The sequence below is a fragment of the Pinus tabuliformis genome, chromosome 8 (genome assembly GCF_031772625.1).
Source record: "Pinus tabuliformis cultivar Carrire ecotype Pingquan chromosome 8, CPIR1, whole genome shotgun sequence".
Lineage (NCBI taxonomy): Eukaryota > Viridiplantae > Streptophyta > Pinopsida > Pinales > Pinaceae > Pinus > Pinus tabuliformis.
The window spans coordinates 686,384,692-686,410,782 of NC_142294.1; positions in this window are offsets into that span (position 1 = coordinate 686,384,692).

Consider the following 26,091-nt stretch of genomic DNA (forward strand, 5'->3'; position numbering starts at 1 on the left):
CCTATATTTTCCATTTCCTTTTTGTAAAAAGTGGTGACAAAAAGCCATAGTCACTCTGCATTCTGAAAAATTCATTATCTCATCTCACTTCACTCTGTTTTACTTTTACAGTTTCACTTCATTCCATTGCCATATTTCACCAATAAATTTTTCCTTTTCCAGTATTTCTTTCATCTCCATTTTCATTTATCATCTTGTCTTATTTTCACTTACACAGCCATTTCCATTTCATTCATTCATAAGCCATATTTTACTCTCTGTTTCACGTTTTGCAGCTAATTTCATTCTGCAACTGATTCTGTTCTGCAACTAATCTGATTCTGCAGCAACAATTTGTTTATCAGTTCAGGCACAAGTGTCCAGTTCATAATAAAATCATGTATGCAGGTAATTGAAGAAAAATCAACTTTGAAGACCAATCATGCCTAAAGTACCTATGGATCAAACATCAAAATATTAGCAAGTGGAAGGTAAAGGTTCCAAAGGTAAATGCAAAAATTTATTTCAAAAAGCAATTTGAAAACATAAGCTTGTATAACATGTATGATCACATGTCTCCTTAATTAACCATCATGTGATTTGACCGCCATGATGTCTCCGCCATATCTTCCACCTTCAATGACAAATGGTCCAATGATTCCTTCATAACTGATCTCTGCTTCAAACTCCATAACTTGTACTTAATCGGTCCTCCACAGCTACAACTGTTAACGGTCAGATTAATGATAAGACCTACCTATCTACAACTCTCCAAACCCTGACTATTTATTTATTACATGCCAACTCTTAAGTTTTTCTCTCATATTTACACAGCCATTTCGTGTATACAGTCATTCTGTTTCCATATCCACAGTTGTTCTATTTTCATATACCCAGTCATCCTGTTTCCATATCCATAATCATTCTGTTTCCATATACCCAGTCACTCCATTTCCATATACGCAGTCATTCCATTTCTTAGACAGTGAGAGTAGTTTTGAAGGGTAACCGAGAACAGAGGATATGGGGCTTATTGTTAGAACTGAGCCTGTAGGGGTAAAATACATGGAGGGGTATCCGCAACTCAAGGGGATGTTACAGAAGGCCGGATGGTTGTGTTTTATTGAAAAATTTGATGGCTACCACAAGGAAATCACTAAATCCTTTGCAAGGTCATTTGATGGCACGGAAGTGGAAATAGGGGATATCAAATTTGCAGTCACAGAATCCTTCATAGCAGAAGCAACAAAACTCCCAAGATTAGTGTTGGCATTATGAGATAAGTGTTGTCCTTGATGGCAAACCTCACTGATGACAAATCATAGTACAGAAGGTCAGCAGCAAGGAATTGATGATCAGACTATAAGAAGAAGAGAAAGTTCATACACGCAGGTTCGTTAAGCCCAAGTCGCGTGTACACGCAGGTTGGCTTCAGCAAAAGCGCGTGTATGTGGAAAAGTACCTTTGGTCCATGGCGGTTATTCCTTGGAAGTTGTGCCTATGGTTTTGGACCTTGGCGTCTCGGCGGACGTGTTGATCCCTAGTTTTGAAGTTGATGGTATTGGATTTCTATGGTTTTGGCTCTTGGTATTGAACAAGGCCTAAGGCTATATAAAGGGAAGGAAATCATTAGGCAAGTGTATCTGAAATGTCTTGAATATCTGATGAAGCATTAGATCCAGTATGCAGGGTTATGGGTAGATGATGCATTGCTTGATCTGAGCTAAGGAGAGATCTCACCTGTTGATGGAGAACTAGATCTAAGGAGAGATCGGGATCAAATGGTTTGAAATGAACTATCTTTATGATGCTTATTCTAGATCTACATACTGACGCATGTATTGTTCTATAAGTGTTATGAGTATGACTGATGTCTGGTACAGCTGCAAGTTATGAGAAATTATTTTTAGATCTGTACGCGGGTTGGCTTTGATAAAAGCGCGTATACACGCGGGTTTGATTCATCGAAGTAGTATACATTGTAAATCTTAATATTTGAAGTTGCAGATGGATCTGATGGTTATTACAGAGTTCTGTGTCTGCTCTGTGTTCTGGTGACTGTTGTTAACAGGGTTTCAGTGATTCAGAGTTTGATGATTGTTTTGAGCTTCAATGATAGTTATGGGTCCAGTATGAAAATTGGATGAAAAGTGGCCTTACAGATTATGTGTTGTGCTTCAGTGTATCCAGTCTGAAAATTGATGAAACGTGGTACCTGGAGGTGAGAAGATTGTAGGCAAGCACCTATGTACTAGTATCTAAGCTAGTACAAAAGCTAAAGGAGATCTTTTGGAGCATTGTAGCAGGTAGCAGCCTGCGTACTAGTAAATGGATCGGCTAGTACAAGAGCAAAGGGGGTTGTAGCTCCCGTACTGGTATAAGACTGCACCAGTACAAATATTGTAAAAGGATTTTCTTATTAAGAAGAAGATTGAGATGACTTGCAGCAGGTGGTTTTCACCCACATTGGGTTTCCACCTTATATATTTGTGTTCATGTGTGTGGCTCTTGTGTGATGTTCTGTTCTGTTATTCTGCACCTGTTTACTGTTAATATGCTTAATAATGATCTGATGCATTTACTGAAGATTAAGCTAACTGAATTATAAGATCTCTGGATATACGCGAGTTTCATTAGACACAGTAGCGTGTACACGCGGGTTCACTTAATTGAAGTAGCGTATATGTTTCTGAGTATGAAATTGAAAAGTTTGATTGATCTGATAATACTGATTCACCCCCCCCCTCTCAGTATTATTTCCAACAATTGGTATCAGAGCAGGTCCTTTGATAGAAGCTTGATCGCTTGAAGGAGATCCGTGGAACAATGGGAAAGAAGCTTAAGAAGAAAGCTCATAAGAAGAAGAAGACATCTCAGAAGGACTATGACAGTGGGAGAATCGATTGGGGATTAGGTATAAGAGGCTCTTCAGATTCAGAATCAGATTCAGAATCATTATCAGGTATGAATGTGTTATCCTCTGATGTTCCTGCTATATTTCCTTGTGAAAGTGATGGAAGTGATAGTGAAACTACTGAACATGCTTTTATGGGTGAGCAAGAAAAGTATCAAATAGAGGCAGTATTTAGAAGGCTTACAGACAAAGTTAAAGATCAACAAGATCTATTGAACAAAAGGGAATGTGCTTTCAAAGAAGAAGTTACCAAACTAAAGGCCCAACTAGAAGAAGGAAACAAGGTAAGAAAGCTACTCAAGGACAAGGAAGACCAATGTCAAAAATTGCAGCATGAAGTGACATCATTAAGACAAGAAGTCAACGAAAGAAGCACAACCATCAAGAAACTCAAAGATAGATCCAGCTACTATGAAAATCTTGAAGCTACGATCCTCTCACTAAAGGAAGATCTTGAAGAATCCAAGAAGCAGAATGAAGATCTACACCAAGAAATTGAAAAACAAGACAACGAAGTCATTAGCTTAAAATCACAGTTGGAATGTGCCTTCAGAGTTCGTCAAATTCAGCAGGATCTGTATGAAAAGCAAGAAAAGGAGATACTCAATCTAAGGCAACAAATGGAAGAAGGAAGAAAAGATGGAGAAGACATGAAGAAGCAATGTCTAGAAAAGGAGGAACAACTTCAAGTTGAGGTAAATATCTTGAAAGGTAAATTAGAAGAAAAGGATAAACTTTTGAGATTTCAAGATAGTACTAAAGCCTTGGATGATATTCTTAGTAGTCAAAGGTCTCCTGCAATCAAGACTGGTCTTGGTTTTCATGAATCTGTTAAAGGTGAATCTAGTTCACAAGGTGAGGCAAGGAACTCTAAAGAGAAATTTAAAATGATCAACAAGGAGATGAAAGGTCAACCCCATCAACAATCAAGGAAAGAGACTCCTCAAAGAAAATCTTTTACTCCTCCTATGAATAATGTTGAATGTTATGTATGTCATAATCTTGGACATGTTGCAGCTAGATGTGGAAGAAGAAGGGTTCAAGACCATCATGTAGAAAGATCATCACATTCAAGGTACTTTAATGGATATTGTTTTGCTTGCAATATGTTTGGTCACAAAGCTGCTGATTGCTACAGGAGGAACATGAAACATGTTAGATGTTATGCATGTAACAAGCTTGGACATATAGCAAAGGAATGCAGGAACAAAGGATGGACATCACACAAAAAGAAGAAAACCTCATCACACTTGAAGATATGGAGGAAGAAGGAAGTACAGTCAGCACAATGTACTGAGACACAGCACAACACAGACATATCAGACTCAGAGGGAGCTGAAAGTGTAAAACTTCAGTGTCCTGAATCTCATACGCAAGTTCCTTAAAGGGAAGTCGCGTATATACGCGAGTTAAACACTGCAAAGTCGCGTATATGTCAGTCTGAGGAAAAGCAGTGGGGACAGGATCAGAAAAAGGATCTGATATGATTCAGTCTATTATTTGCTCTATTGGTTACAGTCTACTGAGGATGTGCGGAAATGTTTTGTTACTTGTATGATGTCTAGAAGTGTTTTGATCCTAACTTGAGGATGATGATGTTTTGATGCTTATTGCTGATATATGCATGATCAGATCTAACAGATGGCACTGGTTGAGGGGGAGCATATGCCTTTAGTAATTCATTGTTGGCATTATGGTTAATAATCCTTGGTGATGATTCTTATATGGCTAAATGATATATCTTGCTATGATATGATGTTGTGAGTTGTCTATGATAAACTCTCTTATGATTCTTGGAGTTACATAGTAGATGTTCAGATCATATTTATGGTTGATCCTTTGATGATGCTTACATGGTGATCTTCATAAGGATAAGGAGAAGTACAAAGCTTGAATATACATCTTCCTCACTTGATGATGGGTCACTCATATACTGCTGTTGTCATATGCATAAAAATCATACAGTTATGATGCAGGCACTCTTGTGGATAAGGATTGTTGCTGTTGATGATATCAAGAAGTTTTGTCAAATGAGCTTGAGCTCAAGATACATAATGCTGATACATGGATGACTACTCAAAGTTGCTTTATTGGAGACATGGTGATGAGTTCTTATCTATATGATGATAGGTTGATACTTACATATGTTGATTGATGCAGATGTTCCCAAGTAATGATACTTGGATCATGTAGATCTTGAAGTTGATGTAATAGCTATGGTGGTTTCACATGTAATGTGAATGATTTCATGATGATGTTTAAAAGGAGGAGTTGACATCTATGTTCAGACATACCTTGCTGCAGGACATTTACAGGTTGCTGATATGAAAATGGTTGTACGCGAGTTTCATAAGGCCTATCCGCGTATATACGCTTGTTTATGTGGATGAATACGCGTATATGGAGTTTTGAAGGAAATCAGCAGGGACAGATGTTGGTTGCAGAAAGTCTGATATGGGTCCGACAGAGATCATCTGGCACAGATTCAGGGGGAGCAGATAATCTTCCAATGATGCATTGTTGGCATTATCTTAAAGCTTTTGGTTCTAGTTCACATTTGTTGTTGGTTTCAAGTGGAACAAAGGCGAAATTGGTTGATCTGAATGGTGATTATCAGATGCTGATAGTAACTTTCATAAATCTTGGTCTTTCGTCTCTATGTCATATATCTCTTTTGTGGTATCTCTTTCATGGTGTCAAGGTCATGTAACGGCCTATTTTGGTTTCCACACTATGCCTGGGATGATTGATGCAATATGATTGGTTGTCATATGTAAAATTTTGATGTATTCCCACTTGGTTGGGTGGATGAGTCAATTTTTGTATATCCTCACTTAGTTGAGAGATGGATGTATGTATGAGTCCTAAGTGATAGGAAGGTCCTTTATGATGTATAGAGTCATGTTCTTCTTGAAGAACATCTTTTGTAGACCTTGCTTACAGTCAGGGAGAGCATGATCAGCACACTTCAGCAAGAACAGAGATTCAGCATGTACTCAGAGGGAGCATGGACAGATTGGTACACCTTGGCATATACAAAGGGGGAGATTATTCAGAGATTTCAGCAGGTACTCCGGGGGAGTATGGACAGTGGAATGATTCAGCAAAGGAAGAGAATATCTTGGTCCACCCTTTGTCCTTGATGTCAAAGGGGGAGAGTGATTTGGTGTTGTTGCCATCAAGTCCAAAGGGGGAGATTGTTGGCATTATAATGCATGTGTTGTACTTGATGGCAACCCTCTCATAGAAGAATATCTCACTTATGTATAACTGGGTGAATCTTCAGAAGAGATATCAGATGTGACTGATGGAGGACAGCTCAAAGGAATCAGATGATGAATCTTCAGAAGAGATATCAGATGTGACTGATGGAGGACAGCTCAAAGGAATCAGATGATGAATCTTCAGAAGAGATATCAGATGTGATTGATGGAGGACAGCTCAAAGGAATCAGATGATAGTTCTAAGTGTGACAAGTTAGCTTTGCCATCAAGTCCAAAGGGGGAGATTGTTGGCATTATGAGATAAGTGTTGTCCTTGATGGCAAACCTCACTGATGACAAATCATAGTACAGAAGGTCAGCAGCAAGGAATTGATGATCAGACTATAAGAAGAAGAGAAAGTTCATACACGCAGGTTCGTTAAGCCCAAGTCGCGTGTACACGCAGGTTGGCTTCAGCAAAAGCGCGTGTATGTGGAAAAGTACCTTTGGTCCATGGCGGTTATTCCTTGGAAGTTGTGCCTATGGTTTTGGACCTTGGCGTCTCGGCGGACGTGTTGATCCCTAGTTTTGAAGTTGATGGTATTGGATTTCTATGGTTTTGGCTCTTGGTATTGAACAAGGCCTAAGGCTATATAAAGGGAAGGAAATCATTAGGCAAGTGTATCTGAAATGTCTTGAATATCTGATGAAGCATTAGATCCAGTATGCAGGGTTATGGGTAGATGATGCATTGCTTGATCTGAGCTAAGGAGAGATCTCACCTGTTGATGGAGAACTAGATCTAAGGAGAGATCGGGATCAAATGGTTTGAAATGAACTATCTTTATGATGCTTATTCTAGATCTACATACTGACGCATGTATTGTTCTATAAGTGTTATGAGTATGACTGATGTCTGGTACAGCTGCAAGTTATGAGAAATTATTTTTAGATCTGTACGCGGGTTGGCTTTGATAAAAGCGCGTATACACGCGGGTTTGATTCATCGAAGTAGCGTATACATTGTAAATCTTAATATTTGAAGTTGCAGATGGATCTGATGGTTATTAAAGAGTTCTGTGTCTGCTCTGTGTTCTGGTGACTGTTGTTAACAGGGTTTCAGTGATTCAGAGTTTGATGATTGTTTTGAGCTTCAATGATAGTTATGGGTCCAGTATGAAAATTGGATGAAAAGTGGCCTTACAGATTATGTGTTGTGCTTCAGTGTATCCAGTCTGAAAATTGATGAAACGTGGTACCTGGAGGTGAGAAGATTGTAGGCAAGCACCTACGTACTAGTATCTAAGCTAGTACAAAAGCTAAAGGAGATCTTTGGAGCATTGTAGCAGGTAGCAGCCTGCGTACTAGTAAATGGATCGGCTAGTACAAGAGCAAAGGGGGTTGTAGCTCCCGTACTGGTATAAGACTGCACCAGTACAAATATTGTAAAAGGATTTTCTTATTAAGAAGAAGATTGAGATGACTTGCAGCAGGTGGTTTTCACCCACATTGGGTTTCCACCTTATATATTTGTGTTCATGTGTGTGGCTCTTGTGTGATGTTCTGTTCTGTTATTCTGCACCTGTTTACTGTTAATATGCTTAATAATGATCTGATGCATTTACTGAAGATTAAGCTAACTGAATTATAAGATCTCTGGATATACGCGAGTTTCATTAGACACAGTAGCGTGTACACGCGGGTTCACTTAATTGAAGTAGCGTATATGTTTCTGAGTATGAAATTGAAAAGTTTGATTGATCTGATAATACTGATTCACCCCCCCCCTCTCAGTATTATTTCCAACAATTGGTATCAGAGCAGGTCCTTTGATAGAAGCTTGATCGCTTGAAGGAGATCCGTGGAACAATGGGAAAGAAGCTTAAGAAGAAAGCTCATAAGAAGAAGAAGACATCTCAGAAGGACTATGACAGTGGGAGAATCGATTGGGGATTAGGTATAAGAGGCTCTTCAGATTCAGAATCAGATTCAGAATCATTATCAGGTATGAATGTGTTATCCTCTGATGTTCCTGCTATATTTCCTTGTGAAAGTGATGGAAGTGATAGTGAAACTACTGAACATGCTTTTATGGGTGAGCAAGAAAAGTATCAAATAGAGGCAGTATTTAGAAGGCTTATAGACAAAGTTAAAGATCAACAAGATCTATTGAACAAAAGGGAATGTGCTTTCAAAGAAGAAGTTACCAAACTAAAGGCCCAACTAGAAGAAGGAAACAAGGTAAGAAAGCTACTCAAGGACAAGGAAGACCAATGTCAAAAATTGCAGCATGAAGTGACATCATTAAGACAAGAAGTCAACGAAAGAAGCACAACCATCAAGAAACTCAAAGATAGATCCAGCTACTATGAAAATCTTGAAGCTACGATCCTCTCACTAAAGGAAGATCTTGAAGAATCCAAGAAGCAGAATGAAGATCTACACCAAGAAATTGAAAAACAAGACAACGAAGTCATTAGCTTAAAATCACAGTTGGAATGTGCCTTCAGAGTTCGTCAAATTCAGCAGGATCTGTATGAAAAGCAAGAAAAGGAGATACTCAATCTAAGGCAACAAATGGAAGAAGGAAGAAAAGATGGAGAAGACATGAAGAAGCAATGTCTAGAAAAGGAGGAACAACTTCAAGTTGAGGTAAATATCTTGAAAGGTAAATTAGAAGAAAAGGATAAACTTTTGAGATTTCAAGATAGTACTAAAGCCTTGGATGATATTCTTAGTAGTCAAAGGTCTCCTGCAATCAAGACTGGTCTTGGTTTTCATGAATCTGTTAAAGGTGAATCTAGTTCACAAGGTGAGGCAAGGAACTCTAAAGAGAAATTTAAAATGATCAACAAGGAGATGAAAGGTCAACCCCATCAACAATCAAGGAAAGAGACTCCTCAAAGAAAATCTTTTACTCCTCCTATGAATAATGTTGAATGTTATGTATGTCATAATCTTGGACATGTTGCAGCTAGATGTGGAAGAAGAAGGGTTCAAGACCATCATGTAGAAAGATCATCACATTCAAGGTACTTTAATGGATATTGTTTTGCTTGCAATATGTTTGGTCACAAAGCTGCTGATTGCTACAGGAGGAACATGAAACATGTTAGATGTTATGCATGTAACAAGCTTGGACATATAGCAAAGGAATGCAGGAACAAAGGATGGACATCACACAAAAAGAAGAAAACCTCATCACACTTGAAGATATGGAGGAAGAAGGAAGTACAGTCAGCACAATGTACTGAGACACAGCACAACACAGACATATCAGACTCAGAGGGAGCTGAAAGTGTAAAACTTCAGTGTCCTGAATCTCATACGCAAGTTCCTTAAAGGGAAGTCGCGTATATACGCGAGTTAAACACTGCAAAGTCGCGTATATGTCAGTCTGAGGAAAAGCAGTGGGGACAGGATCAGAAAAAGGATCTGATATGATTCAGTCTATTATTTGCTCTATTGGTTACAGTCTACTGAGGATGTGCGGAAATGTTTTGTTACTTGTATGATGTCTAGAAGTGTTTTGATCCTAACTTGAGGATGATGATGTTTTGATGCTTATTGCTGATATATGCATGATCAGATCTAACAGATGGCACTGGTTGAGGGGGAGCATATGCCTTTAGTAATTCATTGTTGGCATTATGGTTAATAATCCTTGGTGATGATTCTTATATGGCTAAATGATATATCTTGCTATGATATGATGTTGTGAGTTGTCTATGATAAACTCTCTTATGATTCTTGGAGTTACATAGTAGATGTTCAGATCATATTTATGGTTGATCCTTTGATGATGCTTACATGGTGATCTTCATAAGGATAAGGAGAAGTACAAAGCTTGAATATACATCTTCCTCACTTGATGATGGGTCACTCATATACTGCTGTTGTCATATGCATAAAAATCATACAGTTATGATGCAGGCACTCTTGTGGATAAGGATTGTTGCTGTTGATGATATCAAGAAGTTTTGTCAAATGAGCTTGAGCTCAAGATACATAATGCTGATACATGGATGACTACTCAAAGTTGCTTTATTGGAGACATGGTGATGAGTTCTTATCTATATGATGATAGGTTGATACTTACATATGTTGATTGATGCAGATGTTCCCAAGTAATGATACTTGGATCATGTAGATCTTGAAGTTGATGTAATAGCTATGGTGGTTTCACATGTAATGTGAATGATTTCATGATGATGTTTAAAAGGAGGAGTTGACATCTATGTTCAGACATACCTTGCTGCAGGACATTTACAGGTTGCTGATATGAAAATGGTTGTACGCGAGTTTCATAAGGCCTATCCGCGTATATACGCTTGTTTATGTGGATGAATACGCGTATATGGAGTTTTGAAGGAAATCAGCAGGGACAGATGTTGGTTGCAGAAAGTCTGATATGGGTCCGACAGAGATCATCTGGCACAGATTCAGGGGGAGCAGATAATCTTCCAATGATGCATTGTTGGCATTATCTTAAAGCTTTTGGTTCTAGTTCACATTTGTTGTTGGTTTCAAGTGGAACAAAGGCGAAATTGGTTGATCTGAATGGTGATTATCAGATGCTGATAGTAACTTTCATAAATCTTGGTCTTTCGTCTCTATGTCATATATCTCTTTTGTGGTATCTCTTTCATGGTGTCAAGGTCATGTAACGGCCTATTTTGGTTTCCACACTATGCCTGGGATGATTGATGCAATATGATTGGTTGTCATATGTAAAATTTTGATGTATTCCCACTTGGTTGGGTGGATGAGTCAATTTTTGTATATCCTCACTTAGTTGAGAGATGGATGTATGTATGAGTCCTAAGTGATAGGAAGGTCCTTTATGATGTATAGAGTCATGTTCTTCTTGAAGAACATCTTTTGTAGACCTTGCTTACAGTCAGGGAGAGCATGATCAGCACACTTCAGCAAGAACAGAGATTCAGCATGTACTCAGAGGGAGCATGGACAGATTGGTACACCTTGGCATATACAAAGGGGGAGATTATTCAGAGATTTCAGCAGGTACTCCGGGGGAGTATGGACAGTGGAATGATTCAGCAAAGGAAGAGAATATCTTGGTCCACCCTTTGTCCTTGATGTCAAAGGGGGAGAGTGATTTGGTGTTGTTGCCATCAAGTCCAAAGGGGGAGATTGTTGGCATTATAATGCATGTGTTGTACTTGATGGCAACCCTCTCATAGAAGAATATCTCACTTATGTATAACTGGGTGAATCTTCAGAAGAGATATCAGATGTGACTGATGGAGGACAGCTCAAAGGAATCAGATGATGAATCTTCAGAAGAGATATCAGATGTGACTGATGGAGGACAGCTCAAAGGAATCAGATGATGAATCTTCAGAAGAGATATCAGATGTGATTGATGGAGGACAGCTCAAAGGAATCAGATGATAGTTCTAAGTGTGACAAGTTAGCTTTGCCATCAAGTCCAAAGGGGGAGATTGTTGGCATTATGAGATAAGTGTTGTCCTTGATGGCAAACCTCACTGATGACAAATCATAGTACAGAAGGTCAGCAGCAAGGAATTGATGATCAGACTATAAGAAGAAGAGAAAGTTCATACACGCAGGTTCGTTAAGCCCAAGTCGCGTGTACACGCAGGTTGGCTTCAGCAAAAGCGCGTGTATGTGGAAAAGTACCTTTGGTCCATGGCGGTTATTCCTTGGAAGTTGTGCCTATGGTTTTGGACCTTGGCGTCTCGGCGGACGTGTTGATCCCTAGTTTTGAAGTTGATGGTATTGGATTTCTATGGTTTTGGCTCTTGGTATTGAACAAGGCCTAAGGCTATATAAAGGGAAGGAAATCATTAGGCAAGTGTATCTGAAATGTCTTGAATATCTGATGAAGCATTAGATCCAGTATGCAGGGTTATGGGTAGATGATGCATTGCTTGATCTGAGCTAAGGAGAGATCTCACCTGTTGATGGAGAACTAGATCTAAGGAGAGATCGGGATCAAATGGTTTGAAATGAACTATCTTTATGATGCTTATTCTAGATCTACATACTGACGCATGTATTGTTCTATAAGTGTTATGAGTATGACTGATGTCTGGTACAGCTGCAAGTTATGAGAAATTATTTTTAGATCTGTACGCGGGTTGGCTTTGATAAAAGTGCGTATACACGCGGGTTTGATTCATCGAAGTAGCGTATACATTGTAAATCTTAATATTTGAAGTTGCAGATGGATCTGATGGTTATTACAGAGTTCTGTGTCTGCTCTGTGTTCTGGTGACTGTTGTTAACAGGGTTTCAGTGATTCAGAGTTTGATGATTGTTTTGAGCTTCAATGATAGTTATGGGTCCAGTATGAAAATTGGATGAAAAGTGGCCTTACAGATTATGTGTTGTGCTTCAGTGTATCCAGTCTGAAAATTGATGAAACGTGGTACCTGGAGGTGAGAAGATTGTAGGCAAGCACCTACGTACTAGTATCTAAGCTAGTACAAAAGCTAAAGGAGATCTTTTGGAGCATTGTAGCAGGTAGCAGCCTGCGTACTAGTAAATGGATCGGCTAGTACAAGAGCAAAGGGGGTTGTAGCTCCCGTACTGGTATAAGACTGCACCAGTACAAATATTGTAAAAGGATTTTCTTATTAAGAAGAAGATTGAGATGACTTGCAGCAGGTGGTTTTCACCCACATTGGGTTTCCACCTTATATCTTTGTGTTCATGTGTGTGGCTCTTGTGTGATGTTCTGTTCTGTTATTCTGCACCTGTTTACTGTTAATATGCTTAATAATGATCTGATGCATTTACTGAAGATTAAGCTAACTGAATTATAAGATCTCTGGATATACGCGAGTTTCATTAGACACAGTAGCGTGTACACGCGGGTTCACTTAATTGAAGTAGCGTATATGTTTCTGAGTATGAAATTGAAAAGTTTGATTGATCTGATAATACTGATTCACCCCCCCCCTCTCAGTATTATTTCCAACAATTAGGAGAAAGATGGTTTAAAAACAAAGAGTTTCATGATAAATCTTGGAAGGTGATTCTTAAAAACCCAGGAATGGATGTTACAGTATTTAGAAAAGTGATTCCAATTTCAGTAGTAAAAAACAAATGGAGTAGCATGTTTTTAATACTACAAAAATTCATTACATGTGAAGGAAGGTTTGGGTCTATGTATGTTTATCATATACGTTTGTTAATGAATTTTCTAGAGAATGGAACCCTCAATCTTCCCTTTTTCCTTCTGAATAGTCTGAGAAGAATGGCAACAAATGTCCAAAAGAAAGTTGAATCAATAGAAACAACTTTATATCATCATGGATTAGTGAAGATTTTAGTTGAATTTCATTTGAGAAGTATAGGGGATACATGGGAAGACTTCTTGGTAAGGAATTTCTTCCAAGATGCTCCAGATTTATCTGAGGGAAGTCATGTTAAAAGAAGTAGAAGAAGAAATATCAGCATTAAAAGCTCCTCACAAAAAGATGATGCAGAAATGGCTCCTAAACCAGAGGTTAGGAAGCAGACTAAGCTGAAGAGAAAAATGAAAGAAAGGGTTGAAGAAATCAATAAGGACATTCCTGAACCTTCATCACCTCAAGAAGATGAACAACTGCTCTCTGAAAGACTAACCAAGATCAAGGAGCAAATCAAGAAAAATAAGGAGAAAGGAAAGAGGAAAAAGGACACAAAAGAAGAAACCATAAGCTTCCAAAACTTGAGGAGGAGCTCTAGACTCCGAGGTAAGGTGAAGAGGGTGAAATCAAAAGAGGCCCAGTTTATAAACTTAGAGGAAGAAACCCCAATTTAGTCCCCTGATAGTATTCCATCTGAACAAAGTCCACAGAACTCTCCTCCACAGAATTTTGAAGGCAGCCCAAGTAGAGCTTCTCCTGGCATAGATCCAATACAACAACAAATCTATGACTACATAGAGTCATTAGAGAAAAAGAATACCTCGATAGATCCAAGAACTTCAGCTAATCCAGAGTAGCCTGTCACCCCACAAGAAACTCTAACTAGCTCTCTCAAACAAGAGATCTTTGAGCTAGAAATTCTGAACAGGCACATCCAAAAAGAAAATGAAACCTTGAGGGAACAGAATAAGCTGGATAGAGCTATTCATGACAACACAATGCTACACTTGGGATTATGGTACAAAAAGAACAGGAAACTGAAAAGGAAAAATAAGAAGTTGAGCAGAACACTTATTAACCTCAAATACAGATTTCTTATGAGGAAGCCAAGGATGGAAGTCAGTGCAAAGAAAAGCAAGAAGAGGAAGTTGGATGTGTTGGCAAAAGTGTCAGAACAAATGCAATAGGAGGAAGAAGTTCACAATTTTGATTGCATGGGGACATGCAATGGTTTTGCAGTGGGGGTATGTTGAGCCTCAAAACTACTCTTTCCCTAGCAACTCTTCTCATCCCTTTTTCTTTGTTTTTCCATGAAGAAATGCATTCCTATCATCAATGACCAGTATATATTGCCTTAAGGAGGACATTTAGTGATTTACATGTTATGCTTTTATGTTTTGCTATTTGAATAAATTTTTGTCTTTTAGCTACAGAACGCAGCCTATTCTACAGCTAATCGGCTATTCCGCAACTACTTCCATGCTTTAACAGGTTCCAGGTGTCAGAAGGAGAAACTAACTACATGGGCAGCTTGGAAATCATCATGACATGGACCGTGTCCTATTCACCTAGCCCAGGTCGACAAGGAAGATGGTACAAGACTCTGGTCAATGGAGAAGTCAAACGTAGAGACCGAAGGCAACAAGACTCTGTTTCGTGGATAATCAACACATTTCACAGTGATGGGAAGTGTTATCCGAAACAACTTCCTGAACCCACGGACTCCAACAGCCATCTATGCAACCAAATCCAATAGCCATCATCTTGGATTTATGTCTCCAGCAGCCGAGGAAGAAAATTCTGTGTGCCTGTCTTCTACGTGTTTTTGGCTGTAGCTTATTTTTCTCCACAAACAGTTGCATAATTTTCTTATAAATACCTGTGTAAAGAACTCAGAAGGAGTTCAAATTTCCTCATGTATTAAGCTCAGACTTACTGTTCTATAATTTTGAAAAACTCATTTTCTTCTTTTAATATGAAGACCACAAGTTTTATGGATATGTGAAAGAGTTGCTTGGAGATTGATTAAGCACACATAACCTGATCAATTGCAGAGGGCCCCTGCACTGACTGAGGTTTTATTTCATTTTGTTTTGTCTTTTCTAGCTAAACTGTAAATTTATCATTTCCTCTTACAGTGTTCATAATCATTTTCATACTAACCTTGTTTATAATGCAATCTTTATCATTTTCTTACTAATGCAAAATAGCTTCTTTCAGTGCAAAATAACTTCTTTTTGTTTAAATTTCTTTCAAGTTTTTATCAGTAGTTAGAAGTTGAAATGCAATAGTGTAATGTAGTTTGTTTCATTTACTATTTCACTAGTCTTTAAGTTTTCAATTAGACTGATCAGTGCCATTACTGTTCTTGCCATTTTATTACTAGTTTATCGACTCATGGTGTTAATGAATGTTTCTGAAGAGCCCTTCTAGTTGATAACTCATCTTAAACTAAGTGGTTGAATACTTCATTCATGCAATGAGTCTTTTCTGCATTTTTGCATTTATCTTCTCTTACTTCATTTATTTTTGTTTCCATAATATATTAGACATTAGTTGCAATTTCACTTTCAGCTTTAGTGTTTCATTTAGCTTTGTTTCCATAATAGATTAGACATTAGTTGCAATTTCACTTTCAGTTTTAGTATTTCATTTGGTTTTGTTTCCATAATAGATCAGACATTAGTTGCAATTTCATTTTTAGTTTTAGTATTTCATTTAGTTTTGTTTCTGTAATGGATTAGACAGTAGTTGCAATTTTACTTTTTACTTTTTAGTTCATGATTTGGAAATAATGATAAGAGCAGAAATAGAAACTCTGTTTTCATTTCTTGATTAAACTTTTCTTCCAAATCTTACTTAATCTCTCTTTTAATTCTCATTTCTTTAGGTTCTTAGCAGTCTCTATAGAAGTTAGCTTTAATATTTTTGTTAGTTATATTGTAAATCATTATGGATTAAAGGACAAAAAAACCCCCAAAACAACATAAAACACAAAAACAATGAAGTAAGAAGGGTCATCTAGCACAAACAGTGCACTACACTTCATCAGTTTACGATACCCGGATTGATAATTTATGTAGAGCAATTTAGGACACTAAATTGACCAAACACCTCCAATGTTCTAGATGGTGAGTTTTGCAAGTTTTTGAGCATTATGATATCACAAAAAATATTAGTTTAATGGGGAGATGTTTAAAAGAAAATAATGAAGAATAATGTTTTAACTATCGAGCCTATAAAAATGTTAGTATTGTTAGGATAATAAAGCTTTCATATCATATATGCACTTTACAGACACATGTATGAGAACATACAACTTTTTCTAGTATCATGTTACCATATAAAAATAAGAATGGTGCAATAATATCATATCATTGCTCCTTATTTATCTTAGTGGCCCCACATTTGTAAGACTTTAAGATTTTAGGATTTTTTATGAGAATTATGTTTTTAAGTATTTATAGGAGGAGGAATCATGGCAATAGTGCAATGATTTGCACAATTTTTTATGTAAGTGGCTAAACATTTGGTGATTCCACAAGGAGGGTTGTGAAGACAGTAAAGAACTTAGAATTTCTGGGTTAATTAGGTAAGGAAGAGTGTTGACTTGTGAGAGAGGGTAGAAATGTTTTCATATAGGAGAAGGAAGCATATGACATAAGAAAATGGGATATAACATGGGGCAAAACATGACCTGTTATGTTATTGAGTAGAAAAACGATAGGATGTTAAGTTTTAGCAGTGCCATCTTCTGTGAACAAGTAGATAGTAACCACTTTTTCCTGCTTTGAAATAGATATAACTCATAAGAAGTTATTGGAACAACATTTATTGAATTGGTTGTTTTTTTCAATCTTATCGGAAATGGCCCAGATTTGAAAAGTGAAAAAAAATAGTACTATAATCATAACAATTATAGACATAGTAAAGGAAAAAAAGAAAAGCAAAGGAAATAAAGTAACCAAACAAAGTTGAAAGAAAAATAAAAAATAATAGCAAAAAAAATTCAAAAGAAAAGAAAATAAAAAATATGTACATAAAATATCAATGAAAAGATAGATCTTCCTTTGTCCATGTAGAGGGCATGAAGGTTTCTTTCAATACTTGTTGAATTTTAATTACGCATGACATTACAGAAACATACTTTGCAACTTATTTTCTTGATAAGTGTGAATTAGAAACTTGTATAGAGTACTGATTAGGAAAGGTAACCTGAGAAGGGAATGATTCTATTGGATCATTCATGATTGCCTTTTTAGGTCAGAAATCAATAGGATTTTTCCCTTGCTTATCATTGTTTTCATTGTAGTTACCATTTTGAGACTCATGAGGGTAGTTATATGAGCAAGAAATGGAATATTTGAAATCATGTAATATATCAAAAAATATTATTTTTCTTATCATTTGGACATTGGAAAGTTACTTGTAAGACTATAGGGTCACCTAGACATGCAATTCCCAACAATGTGGTTTAAAATATTTTTCTTTTTGATTCCTCCTTAGGTATCTCTTTTCTATTAGATAAATTTATACGAGAAAAAGAGTTTCCAATAGGAGAAATCCATTTTGGATACCTATTATCCTTAAGTGAAATAATCTCCTTCTTACCATAGGGCTTCCAATGGATGAATGATCAAATTCTCTCAACCTACCATTCTTCTTTGTTGTTAGGAAGATGAAGCTGATATAGTGATTATAAAATGAAATCAACCCTGTTAGGCATAAGATACCTTTGGGGACTAGATGAATATACAACCAAGCGATTTGAAAAGGCATTTAATTCCCTTTGAATATGAGTGATATTAAAAGAAAGAAATTTGGAAAAAGAATTCCAAGTAGCTTGAGTATATCTCTTGATTAATTTGTTTGAAGGAGAATAGACCCTTTTGATTAAGTTAATAATACGTTGAGAATCACCAAAAGAGGTAAAATTCTTGTAGTCCAAATTAAGTCCTACCCAATGCCTAAAAGTAAGGCTTTAAATTCAATGATGCTATTTGTAAATCCAAATTTAAGTCACCGGGAAAATTGGTGTATCTTACCAAGAGGCAAGTACAACAAAATATCATCACCGTGTCCTTCATTTGAGCATGCACCATAAAAGTGCATATTCTAGACTTGACCATCTTGGTTAACAAGGGAAGGAGGAGGAGATTATTGTTTAGTAAAAAGAGAGTAAGCATCCAAATCTTCTTCAATGTAATTGACAAGTGGCTAGGATATATTCTTAATATAAGCTGAGATTCTTCCTTCCCTTAAGAAAATTATGATCCTTTCATCTTTAGGAAGGGTCATGTGCATGCCATCCAATGACATGTATCCATTTGTCCTAGTATGTGAGTCTCTACCAAGAATAATCGAATAGTTGCTTACTCTCATATCCATAACTTGTATATTACATGTTTCCCTAATTTTAGGATGTGCACATAATACGAATGTAACATATTTAACCTCATTATGATAGTTTATAAGCCATCATTTTCTTGGGGTTCTCTTTAGAAAAATGTAGACTTAACTCCTCCATAATTACTTTTCGCATGACATTAGGTCCTGATCCACCATTAACCAAACAAAAATTCATGAATTTATCACATACCTTCATTGAGACAAAAACAAGAGGGTTTTTAACAAAATTCATAGAATTATTTATAGTAAATATCTTATCTTCGGGAGGATTCTGTTCAAGATGCTTCTTGAGAAAATTAATAAGAGCAGGTATTTTCTCTTCAAGAAAATTTTACAAGTGTTGTCAATTCTCTAGAGTAGTGGCTATATAAAGAAATGTAGCATTAACCTTGATGTTAGACATATGAAATGCTGAATTGAGAACCAATTGATGAGGACGAGGTAGGAGAATTTATATCTAGATGTGATGGGGTGACATCTGACATTTTTTTTCTATTAGCCTCCTTAGAGGGCTTATTTTTTTCATTTCAAGTTGTGAACACACTCCCTGTTTTAACCACCATGAATTCATTATAATTTGACCAATCCAATGTTGCAATTGTGGGTTCAATTCTCTTACCAAATATTCTCTACTGCCAACTCTACTTATCCTCGTAGGCATTTTCCTCATGGTATTTGTCATAAACATTACACCATGGTTAAGAAAGAATGGCGCTCAGATGATATGCCTAGGAAGGGTTTCTAATGGGGCTAACTTATAAGTTTCAAAATGTGGTTTCATCGCAAATTGCTTCTCAAAATAAATTTGTTGATTTATAATGTCTTGCATGAGATGGATAACATATTATAGGTTAGATTGATTTACTAAGTCTTCAAGCAGAAGATCAGTGTGATGTTGTAACAAACCCTAGTTGATTTTCCCTGTAGATAAAATAAGACCAAGGTCATTGGACATGTATTCCAAGATGAATGTTGGGTAAACACTTTAGTGGTCATCACTTATAATTAATTAATGGCTATGAAAATTTGCAAAGGAATTGGCAAAGGCAAAGAGGCAATAATTGGAATTTAATTATGAAAATAAAGGAAAATACGAGAAAAGGAAGATGAAAAGACACATATTTGCATGTAAGGGAAAACAGAAGAAGAAGAAAAAAAGGATACATCAATGATAAAAAGGCATCAGATAATAAGTTCACAACTTTTGTCTTAGCTTTTGGTCATTTCAACTTTTGTCAGTTCAGTTTTGGATCTCTCATTTCATTCTCTCTCTGATACACTCTTGCACACTTAGAGAATTTTTGGAGCATGCTTGGAGCACTCTAGTATTCACTTGTATTGGAGAAAGAAAGTAAGGGAAAGAAAGGAAGCATAAGGGAAAATTTGGATCAACAACTACAATAGGGATACTTTGCAGGTAACAAGTTTTATATGTGATTTCCTTACTGATTTTTGGATGCATGGTATATGCATGTGGGTGCCTGGATATGTACTCTCATTGGCATGGAGATTTGCTTGGATTGACAGTGGTTTCAACCTTTCCTTTCCATTTCTTGGATAGCCATGGTGTTGTGGTTTTCCCACTTTTTTTTTTGATTGGTGCTCAAGTCCACTATGGCTGTGGGTTGGAACAAATTCTCTAGAGCCCTGGAAAAACTTGGGTTGAGTTACTAGTTCCTAGAACCTATAGGTTGGGACAAACTCTCTAGAGCCTTATGGGTTGAGTTACTAGTCCCTAGAGTTGTAGGTGGATCAAAAACTATGGAGCCCTGGAACGTTGTGGGTTGAGTTACTAGTTCCTGGAGCCCTGGAAAACTTAGGTAGAGACCGATCTAGTTGATGTTATGGGTTTTTGGACCATATAGATGAGATCATTGTAGTTGAGGGTTGAGGTGGTTTCGGATTTGGAATCCCTAGTTAGTTTTGTTTTGGTTTAATTATTATGATCCCACAAAAACATGGAAAAGTTTAGGGGCTAATATTCGCATATGGGCTAATTTTCCATGATTTTTCCAAAAAATGATTCGCCAATTTCCTTTTTTTTTATAAAAATGATTCAGCCAAATTTTACAATATAAAATAATTTTACCTTAAAAATTGCCAACATTATATAGAGAATATATATAAAATCATTTTAAATTTGAATAATTTTACAATTAGATCAATAAACATTTTATAATTTTCATGTTAGGGACTAGTGAGATTTGCCAATGTTTTTAAAATTCAAGATAATTTTCCATCTTTAAAATTTTCCCTGCACACAAATATGGCGGAGAGGTGATTAGATGAAAGAGAGATTTGGTTCAACCCAATTTATGGTCGGGTCATACGTGGAAGTCCCTAACTTGGTTGGAATTTTTGTATGTTAATATGAGATATTTTCCTATTATGATCTATAAGCATTTGTAGTGATTATACTAGTGATTTTATGGCTACTTTTCCATCGTTTCCATTCTGTTTATATGATGGTTATATGATGTATTGTATTTATGGATCTTGGTATGTTTTGATAAGTTATTGAATGGTTGATGAATGCATGATCTAAAAAGTGTTATTACAACTATATTGAGAGGGAAATAGACCTTCTCGGTTATTCTCATATGAAGTGAAAGCTCCTATGATTATATATGCATTCATGGCTTGTAGCTTCTATGTTTATTATATGTTTGACAAAATGTCGATCATGTATTATTCATGTCTAGGTCAATTTAATGCTTGAATTTTTATTGATTAGTATTATCGTTACATTTTATTTCATTATGGAAAGTTATAGGTAGTTCTGGGATGTGGTTTGGAGGCTATCCTAAAAAGGTGGCTCAAATACCAGAACTGCTTCCATTGAACTTAGTAATTTTGTTCATAACCGCATAAGGGTAGGCCTATGCAAACCATTGGGACCTCATAACCGCATTGATGTTGTCTTGTGCATGCAGTTGGGAAGTTTCCCTAGTTAAATAGAGTTATATCTTAGGGATTGACTACTTGAGGTGGTTTTTAGCCTCCTGAGTGGTCCATGGTCTCTAAGGGATTTTAGTTTGTGGTCTGATTACAAGCCCCACTTCCATAACTTGAACTTGGAGATAAGGTCATATCATAGTGACACTTGTTGCATGTTTACCCTAGAGAGCTTGTGAATTTGGGAAAATTTAGGAGGAGGAGTTACAAGGTAGTATCAGAGTAGGTTTCCATTCTCTTTTGGTGATATCTGATACCACAGGGTGGTATCAAAGCTTGCAGGTGTTTTCTTAGTTTTGCTTCATTGGTTTAATTTCAACAATGTAATTTTTATCATTCAAAAGTTTTTAGGCATTGATAGTGGGATTGTCAGCGCCAATTGTAAAAATTTAAATAAAAACACTGAAAAATAGAATATTAGCGCCTATTATATATTTGTAAAATAAAATGCACTGACAACTAGAGTATCAGCGCTAGTTTTAAATTTTTAAAGTTAAAAATTGTTAGCTCGAGCATCAACCTGTTTGAATTTTAAAATTTGGAGGTCAATATTAAAAGGAGCTGATAGGGAACATGAAAACAAATGAGCGGTAACCGATCAAGTGAGCACTGACTACGAAGAAGGTGACATAACATATTATGATTTCGCATGACATTTTTCCATTGCCAAGAGGTAATCTTATGGTAAAAATGATGATTTGATAGAAGAATTTTTCATAACCACCAGTCATGTGAATAATCATTTCATTATGTAATTTATTGGTCATGCTTTAAACTCATTTGTTTTGAAAGGTGAAAGCTAGTTTAGTGTGTAGTTATTCTTTATATGTTTCATTCCCCGAAAAAAAATCAGTGATTTTATTGAAATCTGAGGTTGAATCCCACTCTCACCCCAGTGAAAGTTTCTTTGACGGTGGAAATTATGGGGAAGAGTGGAAAATTACAAATATAAGAGCCCAAAGGACACGACCTGCTTGAGATTTATCCACAAATTCAACAACATTTTCTAGAGGTAGGATGGGATCAATTTATCTTCCAGTGTACAAATTACCATGACGATCTTTCCAAGGCCTTCACTAAAGGTTTTGATGGCTAGGGAGTTAATTATGGAGGGTTTTCTTTTCTTGTTACTAAGGAGGTGATTGCAAAAGATATAAGCCTCCTTGTAGATAGAGAACAGTGGTTCAAGAGTAATATCTTGCCTGATTTGATGTGTCATTCTTTTTGAAGGATGAATACAAGGATAGACCCTAGCGTTCAGAAATATAGAGAAGCTGGTTGAAGGACGAAGGACATTTGCTCCTACATATTGAACAGTCTTATTTCACATGTGAGGGATGCTTCAACAGGGTTAATATATATCATTTATGTTTCGTCACCCATATTGCAGGACATGTCAGAATGAATGCCCCTTATTTTCAAACAAATGCCTGCAAGGGTCAGGGCAAAATAAAATGCTTCCTCTCATTTTATTTATCAAAAGGGATTGATTAAGCTGTTGATTGAAAATAATCTAAGAAATGTCAATAGAACTTGGGAAAATTTCTCTTTTGCGGGGGGGGGGGGGGGGATTTGTATAGACTGTTAAACCAAAGAGAGGCCGAAATAAAGGAAGTAAGAAAATTTCTAAACAACCCAAAAACCAAGAACAGAGGACATCATCCATTCAAACTAAAAGCCAAAAAAGAGCAGAATCTATTACTCCTTTAGTTCCTAAATTGGAAAAGGTTTATACAAGAAGGAGCACAAGACTTAGATAAATGAAAAATATTCCTTCTCCCCATGTTCCTTTTCCTGCAAAGACAGAGATCATTAAGCCAACAAAGGAGGCCGAGGGTAAAGCCACTAAACGAGAGACAGAGGACACAAAATCTGACAAAGAACCTACCTTAGCTGAGATTTATAGAGGTGGAAAGAGGCCACATACGAGACCATGGAACAAGCTCAGGTTGAATAGTAAATTGAAACAAAATCTTGAGCTAGAAAAACATGTCATTGACATAGATGACACCCCTCAAAAGGATTTAATCATAAATAGGGAAAAGCCTACAATTTACAAAAAGAAAAGTAAGAAACATGTTACAAATACCAATAAAACTAAAAAAGGAAGAAAAATTAGTGTCAATATCCTGTTAGAAGAAAATAATACACTCAGCTAGTCATATTAAGAGCATAATTTTGGTGGCAAACAATTTTCAAGGGCTTTTGACTAGGTGTTGACAGTTAGCATGTCAACGATTTTTGATGCTGAAAGTTTTGATGAGTGCCGACAACTACAGTGTCTGTGTGATTTTGTGTTGATTTCTATGAAATGTTGATAGCCATCCTGTTAGCAATCCCAACTTATCTCCTGACTTGAAAGGGCACTAGTGAATCTGTCAGCACAGGGATAAAGTTGTTTTTGGAAGCTGTCAATAACAACTTGGAGAAGAGGTACCCCAAGGTAGTACTTGATTCCTCTTTTGATGGGTCGACGAAATGTTTCATGGAAATATTACTACATTAGGCATGATGATAAGGCATGGATTATAGAAAAAATAGGCAGGATATCAGTAAATAGTTTTGACCCCAAGTTTTAGCCATGATTCCATCAAGTTGTTTAATCTTCAAATACAAAACATTTTTGATTTTATTTGATAATAGAACCTTGTAATGTATTCGGTTTTTATCATATATGTACTCTTTTATTTTAGAACTTTGTAATTAAGTTTTTCTAAAAGTTGGTTATGGTTTGTAAGTCATTTATAAATACAAAGACTTTGTAATGAAGAAGATTTGGAATCTTTTGAAATAAAGCCTTCTCGTATATTGTGCGTGTGTTGATAAGCTATTATACAACCGTTTATGTAAGCAATTTACATAAATTCATGTGTTTATTACTCCCTATCTATTTTCTAAGTTTTATAGATTCTTTAATATTTCAGTACTAGGTTGTTGAGTTGGAATTCATGTTTGTGTGTTCCAAATTCATTATTCAAGTATTTATTACTTATTTTTTCACCTAAAGATTACACTAGCTACATTTTGGTATTCTTAGATTTCCAAACTTTTCAAAGGAGTTGTTACTGTATTGTTACTATATTGCTTTTACTGATATTTGCTCATTGAATCTATGGTTTATATAAAACTGATTGGGTCAAACTCCATGCCCAATGGTGAAATTTCCTACATTCCAACCAACCTTAGTTTTTCTCAATTAATCTGGCCATAGAGGATATTATAAACCTTCTACCATTGCGACCTTGGGTAGATTAGTTTAGGGAGAGATCCCTCTCCATATTGAAGGGCTAGCATTCAGTCCCAAGTGATTACAGGTTACCTTAGTTTTTTCCATCTAGAGTCCAGGTTTTTTCTAAGTGATAACATTTTGGCCACATTGTCGAGGAACAAATGATACATTCTCCCAGAATGACTTGATTGTTTAAAATTGATATCTAACAGAAAACATGGATTGAATATCAGTTTTTGGCTGTAAACATTTTCTCTAGTGATTCCATTGTTGAGATTTAAGGCAATCCCACTAGGGAATCTCAGGCTCATAGGGAAGTAGAAACTCGGAGTAACCCAGATCCCAATGCACCAGAGATCTTATCAACTCCAGAAAAGTTGTTCAGAAAAAGAAGATCTCCAGAAGAATCAGGTACTATTCATTTAGGAAGGTACTGTCCCTTACCTAAAAATGTTGAATCCATAGATGATATATAGTTTGATATTAAGTCTGAGTAAACTCTGTTTAGGTCTAAGTCTGAAAATAATCTCTCAGATATTGTATTTGATGAGACAAAATTTAAGACCTTCATTCCTAACTTTTCCAATCAAGGATTGAATTTATTACCACAAGAACAAGAGATATTTTTTCAATTTGAAAAATTGGAAAAATTAATTCATGAGCTTCAAATAGCTACATCTAAATCTCTAACTTTCCCATTTTCTATTCCACTATTTTATGCCTCAACTGGACCTTTGGTCTCTGTTGGACCTCATATTCTTGTTTCATCAATTATTACAACAACAACTTCATTTCCATTTTCATACACATTCAAAATTCCTATTGATATTCATTCTTCAACCTCATCTCACATAACCATGGCTGCTAGATATGCTCCTCATCAAGCATACCCATGGATGCTGCTAGGTAGATCATGAGGATTTCAAGTTAAGACATTTTACACATAGCCTTTCAGGAGAAGTTAAAAAATGGTATAGAGGACTACTGGTAGGAGGCATTGCAAACTTTCAATAGTTTGAACAATGTTTCCTTGCTATATGGTAGGTGAAGAAAAACCCTTTACAAATTTTGGTAGAATATGAACATTTAAAGAGAAACCCAAGAGAAATTGTGCAAGAATTTTTTGCTAGGTTTAACAGGGTTTATAATTCTATTCCAGTTGAGATTAAGCCACCCCTGGGACTTACTCTTCTTCATTATCCAGATGCAGGTGATGCATATTTTTATTTTTAGCTAAGAGAAAGGAACCTGACTACACTAGAAGCCATGAAAAATAATGCC